Here is a 15810-nt window from a genome sequence, read left to right on the forward strand (position 1 = left end):
CATCAGATGGGTAATGTGCCAACATCATGACAAGGTTTGAGGGAGGCGCATCACACACAAGAGCATAAAAACCCAGTCATCACACTTATGAACTATAAAATGATAACTTGTCAAATTGATTCTTAAGGATATATCCTTTAAGTGAAATTGAGTCAAAGTTGATGAACATTTTAAATACTTTTCTCACTCTGTCATCCAGGCTAGAGTGCAGTGGCCCAATCATAGCTAACTATAAACTCAAACTCCTGTGCTCAAGCAATCCTCCCACCTCCACCTCCCAAGTAGCTGGGACCACAGGCAAGTCACCATGCCTGGCTAATTTTTTATTGTTATTGTAGAGATGGGTTCTCACTATGTTGCCCAGGCTGGTCTTGAACTGCTGGGCTCAAGCCTTCCTCCCTCTTCAGTCTACCAAAGTGCTGGGATTACAGGCATGAGCCCCTGCACCTGATTTAAATACTTTTTAACACTTTTTAGCATTCTTAAGGAAAATCAGGAGGGGAGATACCAGAGCTGGGTATTGAAGAATACACAGAAGAGAGGCAGAAAGAAAAATGAGGGGAAAACATCAACAGGAAGAAGTTCATTGCCTTCAAGTTGATCTTACATCATACTCTAAGGCAAGATGTATTTTGGGTTAGTAGAGTATAAAGATGAGTAGTTTCAAAAGAGAACTGTGGGGACAATCTAAGATAAAAGATTGAAGGATAAGGGTTGGGGATTTTTTTTTTTTTTTTTCCATTCAACTGTTTAGCAGACTCTAAAGAGTTGGAGCACCTAAAATGTTAACATGCACATTTCCGTGATCCACATACCAGACAGAATTTTCAAGTAAGCCTAACAACTATTACCTTTTATCCTACTCTTCTAATATCTACTCAATGTCTTTCTGCCCCCAGGAAAAGAACAGAACTGCAGGCTACTTAATGCAAAGTTGTCATTGTTTTTAATTTAGTGTATGGAAAAACAACCTGCAATGATTATATAAAATACTTATTCACAGGAGTAGAGGGTATGTACACAGGTTTCAACTCTGTAAAAACAGTTTAGGGACAGAGGATCTGCATTCTAATGAGCACCTCAGCTAATTCAGATGTAGGTAGTCCTCAGACAACACATATTGAACAACCTATTCTAGATCTTTGCTACTCAAAGGGTAGTTCCTGTATTAGTGATAAAAGCTTCACCTGGGAACTTATTTGAAAAGTAGAATCTCAGACCTTACCACAGATCTACTATATAGAATCCTCAGTTTAAGAAGTTTCCTGGATGATTTGCATGCTCATTAATTGTGAATAAACTCTTCTGTAGGTTGTCAATAAAGAAACTGTGAGTACATTCAACAAGGAAAAAACATTCCATGAAAAATACATGTCTCATCCATTTGTTTTTTGGAGCATTATTTGGGCATTGGAAATAGAAATTGATATATAAGAAGGAGATACCTAGAGAACTACTAAGACATCATTTAGTGCTCATTTTTTTCTCATTACATCTCCTGGAATGTTAGTGAATGAGTTTTATATGCCACAGGATGCTAGAAGGAATTTGAGATACAAGGCTCTTCGCTGCGTATTCACTGTAAAAGCAGTGAAGCCCAAAATTAGCCGGGCATGGTGGGGCATGCTTGTAATCCCAGCTACTCAAGAGGCTGAGGTAAAAGAATCTCTTGCACCCGGGAGGAGGAGGTCGCGATGAGCTGAGATTGCGCCATTACACTCCAGCCTGGGTAACAAGAGCGAAACTCCGTCTCAAAAAAAAAAAAAAAAGGAAAGAAAACAGTACCCCGAAATATGGCATGTTGACATGCTGAACTGAAGAAGCCTCTGGGCCTCCCAGACCTCCCCCTACTTCACACCCCACAGCCTCTCCCTAAGCCTTTATCCGCCTACAATCCATATCCATCTAAAGGAATAATTGTTTTTTCTTTCCCTCCCTGTAAGGCCAAGAATGAACCTACACCTGAACAGAACCTTTCACAAGACAATGTACAAATTAATCTGTTCTATGATCTACTCGTTCTCCATAATAATGCCCTCAACAGAATTCCCTTCTTCCCCCTCCCATAACATATGCCAGGATGGTATGAAAGCTTCAGAACCACGGTACTTGGGTAATCACTGTGATTCTCCCCTTGTATACATGTCAAATAAACTTGAATGCCTTTTCTCCTATTAATCTGCCTCATGTCAGTGATTTTCAGTGAACCTTCAGAAGGCCCAGGGGAAACTTTCACCTTGGCCCCTACACAGTCCATTTGGCCGGTCAGGGAGAATGGGTAGAAGTCCCTTGGTTACTGTCCATAATTCATGGTATATTATTTCTCAAACTTGTAATATTTATACATACCTCTCACTATTTTTGGTCCTTTTTTTTTAAATTAATGTAACTTTTTTTTTTTTTTTTTTTTTGAGACGGAGTCTCGCTCTGTCGCCCAGGCTGGAGTGCAGTGGCCAGATCTCAGCTCACTGCAAGCTCCGCCTCCCGGGTTCACGCCATTCTCCTGCCTCAGCCTCCCGAGTAGCTGGGACTACAGGCGCCCGCCACCTCGCCCGGCTAGTTTTTTGTATTTTTTAGTAGAAGCGGGGTTTCACCATGTTAGCCAGGATGGTCTCGAGCTCCTGACCTCGTGATCCACCCGTCTCGGCCTCCCAAAGTGCTGGGATTACAGGGTTGAGCCACCGCGCCCGACCTGTAACATTTTTTTTTGAGACGGAGTCTCGTTCTGTCACCCACGCTGGAGTGTAGTGTCGTGATCTTGGTTCACTGCAACCTCTGCCTCCCAGATTCAAGCAATTCTCCTCCCTCAGTTGAGTAGCTGGTATTACTGGCGCCTGCCAACACGTCCAGCTAATTTTTGTGAGGTTTTTTCCCCCCTTTAGAGACCAAGTCTTGCTCTGTCACTCAGGTTAGAGTGCAATGGCTCGATCTTCCTCTCAAGTTCAAGCAATTCTCCTGCCTCAGCCTCCCGAGTAGCTGGGACTACAGGCACGTGCCACCATGCCCAGCTAATTTTTGTATTTTTAGTAGAGACGGGGTTTCACCATATTGGCCAGGCTGGTCTCGAACTCCTGACCTCGTGATCTGCCCACCTCGGCCTCCCAAAGTGTTCAGATTAGAGGTGTAAGCCACAGCACCTGGCCTAATGTAACATTTTTCTTCAAATCAATTTACTTGTTATTCTTTATTTTTATTTTTAGAGATGGGGTCTCTGTTGCCTAGGCTGAACAGTAGTGATATGATCATAGCTCACTGCAACCTGGAACTCCTGGGCTCAAGCAATCCTCCTACCTCAGCCTCCCAAGTAACTGGGACTACAGGCATGTGCCAATATGCCTGACTAGGAAATCAACTTACTTTTGATAAAATATAACATTTTCCTAAGAAAAAGTTTCCATGAATTACACTCGAATATATGTAAAATAAAGAAAAATTGTGAATACCCATATGCCACCAAAAGCATCTCATGAACTAACAGTGTTTGGAAAATCCAAACATAATAGGTGCTCAATAAATATTTGGTAAATCAAGGAATAAATTGACTTATTTTTAGTAGCTCATTCAGGAACTGGAATACACAAGATACAAAAAAGAAATCATTGCCTATTAAGACTTTGGCTCTCCTGGCATATGTTTAATTGTAATAATCAAAGTCTCAGGGTTTACCTAATGACTGGTATTAATCAAATAAAATTTTGTAACTTTCCAGTGATCCTTTTTTATTGATCACTCACCTTGAAAAGAATGAGATCAAAGAAAAAGCAGAAAGTGGTCCCAAACAGATTCTTCTGAATAAAATTGATCAAATCACTCTTCAATGAACACCTACAATATGAGAGACACTGTGCTAGCTTCTGAAAATGCAAAGATAAATAATCCTTAATCCTGAACTAAACTGCTATAGTTCAGTTTAGTTTAATTTAATGAGGAAACCAGACAGTTAAACAAATAAATGCAATTCAAAGTGATAAGTATGACAGATATGTTTCAGTGCCACAGGATTACAAAGGAATAAGTGACCAAAAGTGCCTGAGTAAAGCCAAGGTGAGGTTTCAGCAGAGTCTGGTAGCAGCTAATATCCAGGTCCTGTAACCTTAATAGGCACTCAAGAATCATTTTTTAAATACATGAATAAAGCCACAGTCATGCCACTGCATTCCAGTCTGGGTGACAGATTGATACTGCAATCTTAAGAAAGCCAAAAACCAAAAAAACATGAATAAGTGAAGGAATCAAGTCTGATGTTAACCATTTTGGTAAACAGGAAAAAAAAAATCAAATTTTACCTTTCCTGTATGTCAGGCAAATGAGTTTGAACTTTAGGATAAAATAATATAAACTATAAGGAGACTTTGAAATATTTTCATTTCGTTTTAAATCATGCATCCTGGTACATTCATTTAAGTAATATTTTTCATTTTCCATTGTGATTTCAGAGGATGAATTATGTCAGCTTTTATACAGGTAAGATTATTGGGGAAGATATGATTGGGTGGAAGACCTGCAATCTATTGCCAGCTCTGCCAATAATAACAGGCTGCATTGGCCAAGTCACAGCCTCTCTGGGCCTAAATTCTTCTCAGTTTTGGATATCTACTTGCAAAATATATCCAGTCTAAATACTTCTCACTATCAGCACTCCTACCATCGTGGTCCCAGCTTCCATCTTTTGCATGGATTATTGAAATAAATTCTTAACTTACCTCATTGCTTTCTTCTTTGCCCCAATTCACTCTGTTTTCTACTCAGCAGCCAGAGTACACTTGAGAAGTAAAATTAGGCCATTTCTCTGGTCAAAATCTTCTAATGGCTTCTCATATTATTCAGAGAAAAAGCCAACATCCTTTCCATGGCTGCCAGTGGGCTCTTCTTGCTCACTGCACAGAAAAGCCAATACACTGAGACAGTAGTGTTGCAGCAAAGATTTGATTATTGTAAGGCAGCCAAGTGAAAGGATGGGAGAGATTTTTCAAATCCACCTCCTGGAGAGCTTTGAGGTTAGGGTTTTAAAAGTATAATTTGGCAGGCAGAGGCTAAGGAATGGATGCTGCTGACTGGTTGGAGATGAAATCATAGGCATGTAGGAACTGTGTTCGTATGCTGAGTCAGTTTCTGGGTGGGGTCACAGGACCAGTTGAGTCAGTTTGTTGGTATGAGTCACAGGTCTGAGTACCCTCAGTCTGTTTACCAGTGAAAAATATCACAGGTGGGTCGCAGTGGCTTACATCTGTAATCCCAGCACTTTGGGAGGCCAAGGTGGGAGGATCACTTGAGGTCAGGAATTTGAGACCAGTGTGGCCAACATGGTGAAACTCCATCTGTACTAACAATACAAAAATTAGCCAGGTGTGGTGGCAGATGCCTGTAATCTCAGCTACTTGGGAGGCCAAGGCAGGAGAATTGCTTGAACCTGGGAGGCGATAGTAGTGACCAGAGATCACACTACTGAACTCCAGCCTGGGCAATAGAGGCTCAGTCTCAAAAACTAACTAAATAAAAAAAATCACAAAGACCACTCCTTGGTTTTATAACAGTGATATTATCTATAGGAACAATTGGGGAAGTTGCAAATCTCGTGACCTGCAGCTACATGACTCCTGAGCACTAAGCAAGCTAGGGAACAATGGTTGGTTATCTCTTAACTATGCTTATAGCTTAGCAGAATTCAGGCCCTCTGATAATTCTAACCTTGGGGCCTTGCTTTAGTTTTACAAAGATGGGTTCAGTCCCCAAACAAGTCGGGGGTTAGTTTTGGGAAGGGATTATTGTCATCCTTGTTTTATGGTTAAACTTTAAATTCCTCCCATACTATGCCCAGGAAAGAGCAAGGACAGGACAGTTAGCTTGTGAGGTTAGAAGCAAGATGGAGTCAGTTATGATAGATTTCTCTCACTGTTACAGTTTTTGCAAATACAGTTTCACCACCTACCAACCTATCTCCCTAACCTCATCTCCTATCACTTACCCCCTACTTTACTTCATTTCAACCACAGGGCCTTGCTGTTTCTTTAAAAAGCACCTTTTACCTCAAGGACGTTGACCTTTGCACCTGATGTTCTCTCTGCTTGGAATACTCTTCACCCTTTTGCAGGTTTCACTAGAATGTCACTTCCTCAATGAGGCCTTCTCTTACCACTCTATTTATTTATTTATTTTTTTATTTTAGAAAGAGTCTCACTCTGTCACCTAGGCTGGAGTGCAGCAGCACAATCATAGCTCTCTGTGACCTCAACCTCCTGGGCTCAACTAATCCTCCCACCTCAGCCTCTCGAGTAGCTGGAGTTACAGGAGTGTGCCACGTTGCTGGCAATTTTTTTTTTCTTTTGAGATGGAGTCTCACTCTGTCACTCAGGCTGGAGTACAGTGGCTATATCTTGGCTCACTACAACCTCTTTCTCCTGGGTTCAAGCAATTCTCCTACCTCAGCCTCCCAAATAGCTGGGATTACAGGCATGCGCCACTACACCCAGCTAATTTTTGTATTTTTAGTAGAGATAGGGTTTTACTCTGTTAGTCAGGCTAGTGTCAAACTCCTAACCTCAGGTGATCCACCTACCTCGGCCTCCCAAAGTGCTGGGATTATAGGTGTGAGCCACTGAGCCAGGCCTGCCTGGCAAGTTTTTAAATTTTTGCAGTGACAGAGTCTCACCATGTTGCCCAGGCTGGTTTTGAACTCCTGGCCTCGAGCAATCTTCCTGTCCTGGCCTCCTGCAGAGCTAGGATTATAGGCATGAGTCTTCACCACTCTTCCTCACCAACATTTTCTAACCCCCTTATTTGTTTTGTTTTTTATCCACAGCACTTATCATGATTTAGCATACTATATATTTTGTCTTATTTATTTTGTCTATTGTCAGTCACCCCATATTAGAACGTGAGTGTCACAAGGGCAGGGATATTTGTTTCGTTCGCTGATGTATCATCAGTGTCTGAAAGAGTGACACATAAAAGTTCTGAATGAAATATTTAAAAGGTGGACATGGTAGCTCACACCTATAATCCCAGCACTTTGGGAGACCAAGGTGGGAGCCTTGCTTGAGCCCAGGAGTTTGAGGTCAGCCTGGGCAACATAGTGAAACCCTGTCTCCACAAAAAAAAAAAAAAAAAAAAAAAACTAGCTGGGCATGATGGCTCATGCCTGTAGTCTTAGCTTCTCGGGAGGCTGAGGCAAGCGGATGCCTGGAGCCCTAGAAGGCAAGGTTATAAAGATCTGTGATCCCACCACTGCACTCCACCTTGAGTGACAAGGTGAGTTGTGGTTTCAAAAAAAGAAAAGAAATATTTAAAAATGACCTAAATGGTTAATGAAAAGTAAAGAGTTTGGATTAGACTTCCCTTCTTCTTCTACTCTTCCACAGTTTAATAAAAACACGTTGTCTGCAATTGCAAAATCGTGGAACTAACCCAAATGCCCGTCAACCAAGTGGATAAAGAACTGTGGAATACTACTCAAGATAAAAAGGAATGAATTAACTGCATTTGCAGAGACCTGGATGAGACTAGAGGCTTTATTTTATTTTATTTTATTTTATTTATTTGTTTTTGGAGACAGAGTTTCGCTATTGTTGCCCAGGCTGGAGTGCAATGGCACAATCTTGGCTCACCACAACCTCCACCTCCTGAGTTCAAGCGATTCTCCTGCCTCAGCCTCCTGAGTAGCTGGTATTACAGGCATGCGCAACCACACCTGGCTAATTTTGTATTTTTAGTAGAGACGGGGTTTCTACACGTTGGTCAGGCTGCTCTCAAACTCCCTACCTCAGATAATCCACCTTCCTCGGCCTCCCAAAGTGCTGAGATTACAGGCATGAGCCAAGGTGCCTGGCCCTGGAGGCTATTATTCAAAGTGAAGTAACTCAGGAATGGAAAACCAAACATTGTTATGTTCTCACTGATAAGTGAGAGCTAAGCTATGAGGACACAAAGGCATAAGAATGATACAATGGCTGGGTGCGGTGGCTCACGCCTGTAATCCAGCACTTCGGGAGGCGAGGTGGGTGAATCACGAGGTCAAGAGATCAAGACCATCCTGGCCAACATGGTGAAACCCCGTCTCTACTAAAAATACAAAAAAATAGCCGGGCGTGGAGGCGGGCGCCTTTAATCCCAGCGACCTGGGAGGCTGAGGCAGAAGAATGGCGTGAAACTGGGAGGTGGAGCTTGCAGTGAGCCGAGATCGCACCACTGCACTCCAGCCTGGATGACAGAGCGAGACTCTGTCTCAAAAAAAAAAAAAAAAAAAAGAAAGAAATGATACAACGGACTTTGGGGATTTGGGGGGAAAGGGTGGGAGGGAGTGAGGGATAAAAGACTACAAATATAGTGCAGTGTACACTGCTGGGTGATGGGTGCTAAAAAATTTATGTAACCCCAGTAACCTCTGGAAAAAAACAAACACACAAACAAAAAAAACACATGTTGTCATTATATTGTCTGAAAGAGGAAATAGGAGCCCATTAACTCATCATATAATTTCTGAATCGAGTTAGATATTCTAAGACATTTTATATCCTTATTTAACAATATATATTAAAGGTCTATTTATCCCTTTTAGAGCTGTTATTGTTATTTAGAATATTTATGGAATAATTGACGACATCTCCATTTGAAAAATATAAATGGGAATGATATAATAATCATTTAAAAAGCAAGTTTCTGTTAAAGTAATGCTAGTCCCAATAACATTTGAAAATATATTTTTTTTTTTTTTTTGAGGCGGAGTCTCGCTCTGTCGCCCGGACTGGAGTGCAGAGGCCAGATCTCAGCTCACTGCAAGCTCCGCCTCCCGGGTTTACGCCATTCTCCTGCCTCAGCCTCCTGAGTAGCTGGGACTACAGGCGCCCGCCACCTCGCCCGGCTAGTTTTTGTATTTTTTAGTAGAGACGGGGTTTCACCGTGTTAGCCAGGATGGTCTCGATCTCCTGACCTCGTGATCCGCCCGTCTCGGCCTCCCAAAGTGCTGGGATTACAGGCTTGAGCCACCGCGCCCGGCCTGAAAATATATTTAGAACTCATCCACTTTGAATGTAAAAAGTTTATTTCTTTTTAAATAACATTCACTAATATTAATAATATGCTGCAAAAGCCATTGAAGCGTCACAGAGTTACAGAGCTAGAAAGTAACTTAGATCATTTGGTTCACATCTTTTCCATAAAGCATGTAAATATGTAAGCTACTCAGGATTCAAATATTTCTTAGTACAAAAACACATTTAGATATATCTATAAGAAGCATTATGAATCCTTTCAGATAATAGACCTATTCTTTAAATTTTAATGTGAATGTTTGACCTCACATTGATTCTCTCTCCTTGTGCTTCACAACAATTATCACAGAACTGTTGGGTTTAACTTGCAGTTTATGTACAGTTTAAAGAATGGAGAAACAGGTTGATAGTCACCTATACGTTATTTATGTTCAACAACAATACTGTGCTTTAAGACATCAATTCTGAAAGCAATATTCTTATTTCTCTTAGAATATTAAAATAAGAATACATTGATGACATTTGTTCCTTATTTGTTCCAATTTTTAAATGCAAGAGAGAGAATAACATCAAGACGCTATTCTTTAATAATAAGGAAAATCAAACTTTGTCCCCAAGTGATATGTGCATTTGCATCAACTCTTCTTAATTTAACCTTAAAGTTATTTAAGCAGAAGTGACTGAATTTTTGAAGCAAACTAAATTCAATTGAATACTTCTGCTTATTCATTAATTATACTGAGCACATAAATCACTTTATCCATATTTTCCACATTCCCATGGAAAAAGATTCAGGAATTTATTTATTTATTTGAGACAGAGTTTGGCTCTTGTTGCCCAGGCTGGAGTGCAATGGCATGATCTTGGCTCACCACAACCTCCACCTCCTAGGTTCAAGCGATTCTCCTGCCTCAGCCTCCCAAGTAGCTGGGATTACAGGCATGCGCCACCATGCCCAGCTAATTTTGTATTTTTAGTAGAGACAGGGTCTCACCTTGTTGTCCAGGCTGGCCTTGGACTCCTGACCTCAGGTGATCCGCCCACCTCTGCCTCCCGAAGTGCTGGGATTACAGGTGTGAGCCACCGGGCCCAGCCTTATTTTTATTTCTTTATTTATTTTTGAGGTGGAGTCTCACTCTGTCACACCCAGGCTGGAGTCCAGTGGCATGATCTTGGCTCACTGCAACCTCTGTCCCCTGGGTTCAAGTGATTCTCCTGCCTCAGCCTCCCAAGTTGCTGGGACTACAGGAACGAACCACCACACATGGCTAATTTTTTTGTGTTTTTAGTAAAGACGGGATTTCGCCATGTTTGCCAGGCTGGTCTCAAATTCCTGACCTCAAGTGATCCACCCGCCTCGGCCTCCCAAAGTGCTGGAATTGCAGGCATGAGCCACCTCGCCCGGCTGATTACTACTTTCAATATCACCCTACCGAGATAGCTCCAAAAAGCATAAGCAAAGGTTATGGAATATTGATGAAATAAAGAGTTGCCATTTTTTCAAGTTCAGGGAAAATATATTTTGGCTCTACGCAGTTTCTTCTCTCAGTTTTATAATTACTTGTCCTCTTAACACGTTGCTCATCTTTTCCCCCCACCCCACTCACCCTCAGATAGTGTCTTGCTCTGTCAACCAGGGTGGAGTGTAGTGGCATGATTACAGCTCACTGCAGCCTCAACCTCCAGGGCTCATGTGATCCTCCTGTCTCAGCCTCCCAAGTAGCTGGGACTGCAGGCCCACACCATCATAGCAGACTAATTTCTGTATTTTTTATAGAGATGGGGTTTCGCTATGTTACCCAGGCTGGTCTCCTAAACTCCTGAGTTTAATTGATCCACCTGTCTCAGCCTCTCAGCGTGCTAAGATTACAAGCATGAGCCACTCATTGCTCCTGGCGTCATATTTTTAAAAGGTATGATTTTCTGCTTACTGTTTTTTCTTTAGGATAATCCAAAGCCAAATGCTGCTCATCTTTATACTGGTTAGAAGTAAGTTTTACAATATTGGTTCTCATTTGTTCCATTATAGCTAATATTTATTGAGCTAATCTTATTATGTGCCGGACACTGTGGAAGAATTTTATGTGCATTAGCCCATTTAATTCTCACAGCAACCCTAGAAGATACATACAATTGGATGCCCTTTTTACCAAGAAGAAAACTGAGACAGAGGAGCTAAATGCCCCCATCAAAATTACAGAACTAGTAAAAGATGGAGATGGAATTGAAACCTTGGCAGTCTGACCAAATCCTGTATTTCTTTTTTTCTTTTTTTCTTTTTTCTTTTTTTTTTTTTTGAGACAAAGTCTTGCTCTGTCACCCAAGCTGGAGTGCAGTGGCATGATCTCGGCTCACTGCAACCTCCACCTCCGGGTTCAAGCAATTCTCCTGCCTCAACCTCCCGAGTAACTGGGACTACAGGCATGCACCACCACGCCCGGCTAATTTTTTTGTATTTTTACTAGAGACAGGGTTTCACCATGTTGGCTAGGCTAGTCTTGAACTCCTGACCTCAAATGATCCACCCGCCTTGGCCTCCCAAAGTGCTGGGATTACAAGCGTGAACCACCACTCCTGGACAAATCCTATACTCCTAAGGATTATACAATGTGGCAGGTTTTTCATAAAGTTGTCTGCAGATATTTTTAAAGGCTGACTAATAAATCCTACATCTTTGTGACTCAATACTACTAAGAGAAGCTTTGCGTGGTTTCCAGTGTTCTCAAATGATGTGGCCAAGCACTTTTGCTCCGGATGGTAAACTGACACAAAGAAGCGACTTCGTATCTGAGTGAGGTTGGTTTTCCTGACTAGGCATATATTCCTAAAGCCCATGAAAGAATATGTAGGAAGAATTCTTATCAATGATTCAAACATTTTAAATGCTAATTTTATAATTTGTATTGCTTCCGTAATACAGGATCTTAAATTCAGATAATGACCATTATTTTTTGGAATTCCTTACCCTTCTGAAGAATAACTTTAGGTTTAATGACCCTTAAGGTCATAGCAGAAAACATCTTATTAGTTCAATGTCTTTCAGCTACTTGGTGCTAACGGAAAAACTGCTGGAAATTTTCATTACTGCTTTGTTTAATATACAGAATTTACGGCCAGGCACAGTGGCTCATGCCTTTAATCCCAGCACGGAGGCCGAGGCAGGTGGATCACATGAGGTCAGGAGTTCAAGACAAGCCAGGCCAACATCATAAAACCCGATCTCTACTAAAAATAAAAAATTAGCTGGGCAGGGTGGCGGGGCCTGTAATCCCAGCTACTCGGGAGGCTGAGGCAGGAGAATTGCTTGAATCCGGGAGGTGGAGGTTGCAGTAAGCCAAGATCGCACCATTGCACTCCAGCCTGGGTGACAAGAGTGAAACTCCTTCTTAAAAAAATGTAAAAAAAAAAAAAAAAAAAAAAAAAAGAGAGAGAGAGAAAGATAACTTATGTGACTGGAAAGTTATACAAATGAAGTACACAGACAATTTGTTATAGAGCCTAGACAAGCTGTCAAGAATATAAGCTCTAGAGTCAGAACTCCAGCCCTCTACTTACTTTTTGAAGGATTTTAAATAAGCACTTACCCCCTTGTTTTTTCATCTGTTAGCTAGAAGTGTTCTAGTTTATGGTAATTATTTTGCTGTTCAAGTTAGACAACATCTAGTTTCTTATAAACACTATATGTAGTATTATTTATGTTCACCAACCCTATTATTTTTCTCCCACAACATAGAATTTGTCTCAGAAGTGGGGAAAAAAAATCACGTTAAAGTGGAAGTAATTTGTCTATGTTAGACATTCTGCTAATTGACCAAATGAGATGTTCCTTTTACCAGTGTAATATCCTTTTGTGGTAAATGTTGTGTGTGTATATATATATACAGTATATATATACACACACACACAATCTATATATATACACACACTATATATATACACACAATATTTATATACACAATACATACACTATCGCTCTCTCTCTCTATATATATATATAATTGATGAAAGGGGAAAAGCGAAGAGGTCTCCAAGTAACTAATGGCAGTATTTACCTTTTAAGCATTAAATCTAGATAAGGTGGTCATTAATCCTAAGGAGCAAAACAGAGTGAAATAGTATATGACTTTGTAATGCAGCAGTACTTTGCCATACATGAGTAAAACTAAAAAATAAAGACAAATGTGTTAATGGTTCAACCAAAGTTAAACCTGGAAGCTCCTATCAAGGTATCTTATTTAGGTGAGATGGGAGGATTGCTTGAGCCTAGGAGTTCAAGATCAACCTAGGCAACACAGCAAGACCCCGTCTCTAGAAAAAATACGGTAATCTTTTTTAAAAAGAGCAAATCAGAAAATTCACAAAGCTGGGATGACTAGTAAATATATTATGTGCCAAAACAAATATACAGATTTTGCAATGATATTTATAGGATTGAATGTGAAATAAAAGTACGTTATTGTCTCTCTGAGGTTTTGTGTCCTCCTTGCTTTGTTATGCCTGTGTCTGCAGCTCTTCACAACCATTAATTACATTTAATGCTTCTAGCTCCTAAAATAGTCATGAAAATAGAACTATAAACCTTTAGACTAGGAATTACTCTAGAAACTCATTCAGACCCTTCTGTAGTTTATAAGCATGATGACTGAGTATTCAGCCACATGTGTGAGATGTGCTGCCCCTAAACTTTGTTATGGTGTCACACACTGCCTGTCTGAAATAGAAGAAAAAAAAATAAAAGCAAAAAGCTAATTTTTAAAAAGTGGCTTTCCATTACTTTTACCATCTATAAGCCTTCCTTTTTTCTTCATTTTGAGATGGGATATTGCTCTGTTGCCCAGGCTGGGGTGCAGTGACACAATCATAGCTCACTGTAGCCTCAGATTCCTGGGTTCACAGAATCCTCTGCCTCAACACGCCTTGCTAATTTTTTAATGAGCTGGTGTCTCATTGTGTTGACCCGGGCTGGTGTCAAACTCCTGGTCTCAAGGGATCCTCCTACCTCAACTTCCCAAAATGTTAGGATTACAGGCATGAACCACCACACCCAGTCCAGGATGTTAACTTTGGAGAATAGTTTATTTATGGAATATAGGTCCTCTCTCCTCACTATGCTGAATTGTTCCTTGACTTTCTAGGTTTTTTGTTTTTGTTTTTTAAAGATGAAATCTCCCTCTGTCATTCAGTTTGGAGTACAGTGGTGCAATCATAGCTCACTGCAACCTCAAACTCCCAGGCTCAAGTGATCCTCCCACCTCAGCCTTGTGAGTAACTAGGACTACAGGCATGCACCACCGTGTCTGGCTAATGTTTATTTTTTGCGGAGTTGGGGGTCTGCCTATGTTAGCCAGGCTGGTCTTGAACAGTTGGCCCTGAATGATCCTCCCACCTAGGCTTCCCAGAGAACTGGGATTGTGATGTCAGCCACCACACTCAGCAGACTTTCTACTATTATTGTCGTATTTCACTTTGTGTTGCTTAAATTGTCCAGAACTAATATTAAGAATGAAGTTAATGGTATTAATGTACAAATATACTGGTCTCTGGCAAGTCAAAAATGTAAGACTATAGTATCCTAACTGCTGAGTTACTTCTTGATAACCTAATGCAGTAGCTTGCTAGAGCTGCCCTAACGAGTATCATCAATTGTGTGGCTTAGAAATTTATCGCCTCAGTTTTGGACGCCACAGATCCAAGATCAAGGTTCTAGCAGAAATGATTTTTCTGTGGGAAGAGAGGGAAAATCTGCTGCATATCTCTTTCTGGCTTCTGGTGGTTTGTTTCTTAGTTTATAGAAGCATCACCTGAACTATGGCCTTCATCTTCAGATGGTGTGTGTGTTTCTCTGTCCAAATTTTCCCTTTTATAGGAACACCAGTCCTATTGGATTAGGGTCCATCCTAATGACCTCATCTTTACTTGATCACCTGCAAAGACCTTATTTCCAAATAAGGTCACATTTCGAGGGGTTAGGACTTCAACATACAAATTTTTGGGCAACACAATTTAACTCATAACACAATAGTCTACCTGGCCCCACCCAAATTTCACCCATCAGCAAAGATCCTTCAGGAACTGGCTGCATTTGCCTTTCTTGTGTTTTGTTTGTTTGTTTGTTTGTTTTTGTTTTTTGTTTTTGACCAGGTGTAGTGGGGCAATCACAGCTCACTGCAGCCTCAACCTTTTGGGCTCAAGAGTTTCTCCCACTTCAGCTTCTCTGTAGCTGGGACTACCAAGGTGAATGCCACCATGCCTGGCTAGGTTTCTTATTTTTTGTAGAGATGGTGGGCAGGGGGTGGTCTCCCTATGTTGCCCAGACTGGTCTCAAACTCCTGGGCTCAAGCCATGCACCCAGCTCAGCCTCCCTAAGTGCTGGGATCACAGGCCAGAGCCACTGCACCCATCCTGCAGTTGGCATTTCTAACCAGTTCCCAGGCGATGCTTTCAAGACCTCTTTTAGCACTACATGTTTTCAGCTTATTCAAACTTGTTTATTTTCTCCTAAACTGCAAACTTTTCATATTACAAAACAATATAAAAAGTTCACAGACTGTTAATGCTGAGAAGAATCTTGGTAATCTAGAACACTACCTTTGGTCAGGCTCGGTGTCTAACGCCTGTAATACTAGCAGTTTGGGAGGCCAATGTGGGCAGATTAAGGGAGTCCAGGAGTTCGAGACGAGTCTGGGCAACATAGCAAAACCCCATGTCTACAAAAAATACAAACATTCGCCAGTGTGGTGGCGCATGTAGTCTCAGCTCCTCAGGAGGCTGAGGTGGGAGGATCATCTGGGCCTGGGGACCTCAAGACAACAGTGAGCTGTGA

General features: G+C 41.2%; 2 non-coding genes across 2 annotated transcripts; one reads left to right on the forward strand and one right to left on the reverse strand.

Annotated features, from left to right (window-relative positions):
- On the reverse strand, positions 1–104 carry LOC115893392. The gene has a single exon (XR_004053403.1). It is a non-coding gene; the product is annotated as a small nucleolar RNA U13 (small nucleolar RNA).
- Positions 105–13601: 13497 nt separating this feature from the next.
- Positions 13602–13704, forward strand: LOC115893405. Its single transcript, XR_004053414.1, has one exon. It is a non-coding gene; the product is annotated as a small nucleolar RNA U13 (small nucleolar RNA).
- Positions 13705–15810: the final 2106 nt, after the last annotated feature.

The sequence above is a fragment of the Rhinopithecus roxellana genome, chromosome 14, assembly GCF_007565055.1.
Source record: "Rhinopithecus roxellana isolate Shanxi Qingling chromosome 14, ASM756505v1, whole genome shotgun sequence".
NCBI lineage: Eukaryota > Metazoa > Chordata > Mammalia > Primates > Cercopithecidae > Rhinopithecus > Rhinopithecus roxellana.